This window comes from Empidonax traillii, unplaced genomic scaffold (genome assembly GCF_003031625.1).
Source record: "Empidonax traillii isolate 1590-97213 ecotype Southwest subspecies unplaced genomic scaffold, ASM303162v1 scaffold513:size879593, whole genome shotgun sequence".
Lineage (NCBI taxonomy): Eukaryota > Metazoa > Chordata > Aves > Passeriformes > Tyrannidae > Empidonax > Empidonax traillii.
Genome location: NW_020955706.1, coordinates 539,658 through 541,389, shown reverse-complemented (window position 1 = coordinate 541,389; position 1,732 = coordinate 539,658). Strand labels below are relative to the sequence as shown.

The following is a 1,732-nucleotide window of genomic DNA, read 5'->3' as shown; positions in this document are numbered from 1 at the left end:
CAGAGCTGAACACAATACTCAAGGTGTGGCCTCACCAACGCAGAGTACAGGGGAAGGATCACTTCCCTGCTCCTGCTGGCCACACTGTTCTTGATGCAGGCCAGGATGCCATTGGCCTTCTTGGCCACCTGGGCACACTGCTGGCTCATGTTCAGCCTCCTGTCAATCAGCACCCCCAGGTCCCTTTCTGCCTGGCTGATACACAGGGATGAAAGTTAACACAGACATTTGTTATTTGCTACTGAAATAGAAAAGAAAGAAAAGAAAATTAGAATTTCTTGGTTTAAAATAGAGCTTCTTTCTTAGATCTAAAAAAGACTAGTAACCATATAGCTTACATGTAGAGTAGAGGTTTGATAAATGGCCACTATTCCTTAATAAAGAGTAATTCTTTCTATAAATGAGGAACAAGGCTTGATAATATTTGTATAAAGTGATGGAATATAGCAGAAAAGTACTTAACAGTAGAATGTTAAAAGCTGAAGGACTGTAAATCCATTTTTCTGTAATAGAATACTAAATTAGTATTTATGTATTTAGCTAGAATGGTAATGAATGGCACTTAAAAGTGATATTGATATCAGATGTAAAATAAATCAGTTTGATACATACCATAATAAAATTCTTTTCCAGATATACCGATACAGGTTTTTATATAGTATGTTCATAAGACTGACTAATATTTTTTTTTTATATTCAGGATACAAAATTTGCAAATTATTAGAAGATTAGAATAATAAATATTAAGGAAGACTGTAAAAATCTAGAGGGTATAATGAGTGCAGATAAAGGAGAAACTTGGCAGAACTTTGGTATTAAGTGTAATCTGTCATAGCAGAAGACGTAATTTTACTAATCTTACCGATTTCTGAGAGTAGTTACAATACAGTTGAAGAGAAAAATAGATACTACTTGAGAAAGGACATGATGTGTAGTTATAGAAAGTAAAATGTGGGACAGAAAAAAATGAATTGGTGTTTGTTATTTATTCTTTTATAGTGCAGGAATGAATTCCTGTTACTGTAAAAGGTGGCATCTCTAAAATTGATAAGAGTAACTACATCTTGAGACTTATTGCCACGAGGTATTGTAAGTCAAAGGCCTTTGAGATACAGTTTAGGTATTTGTATGAGTAGCAGAGACATCCATAGATGAAAATTATTTCAAAATGAGAAGCGTATATCAAAGTTTTGGCACACAAGCAGTTTGGGTGTTGCTGTGGGGTGAGAAGGACCTGTCCTGGCCAGGAGTGCTCTGGCCCTGTGAGGTCCCCCATGGACCAGCACCTTGTCCCATGCACAGTCAGTACTCGTGAGTCCAGAACACAGGATGGCTCTTGCAACTGCTGGAGTGCTTGTTCAATGTTAGTGTTGTCACATAAGATAGAATGTATTCCATATAAATGGATGAATACTAATAGGTAATAAGAGGAGGTTTGTGGTACTTTGTGCATTTTATTTGATGCTGTCATCTCCAGAAGGGTATTGAAAAGAATGTCAGGCATAGTATAGAGGTGCAATGATGTGCCACTAGCACAGGCATTAAAGACATTATTTAAGGTCCGTAAGTCTACTGTTATTTTTATGTTAAATTCTTTTTCTTTTGATTGTAGAACTCCAGGATAACAGTGTAGGAATCCTTATAATAATAAATTACGTATTGTCCATGATTCTCTGTAAAATTCCCTGCAACATAAATGCTAAATGTCTGTCTGATAAGCTGCAATTAGCTA

At 36.0% G+C, this 1,732-nt stretch overlaps 1 protein-coding gene across 2 annotated transcripts in view; it reads left to right on the top strand.

The window, feature by feature from the left end:
• Positions 1 to 1,732, top strand: part of PDE11A (phosphodiesterase 11A) — a 123,914-nt gene that overhangs the window by 62,516 nt on the left and 59,666 nt on the right. The window lies entirely within an intron of this gene.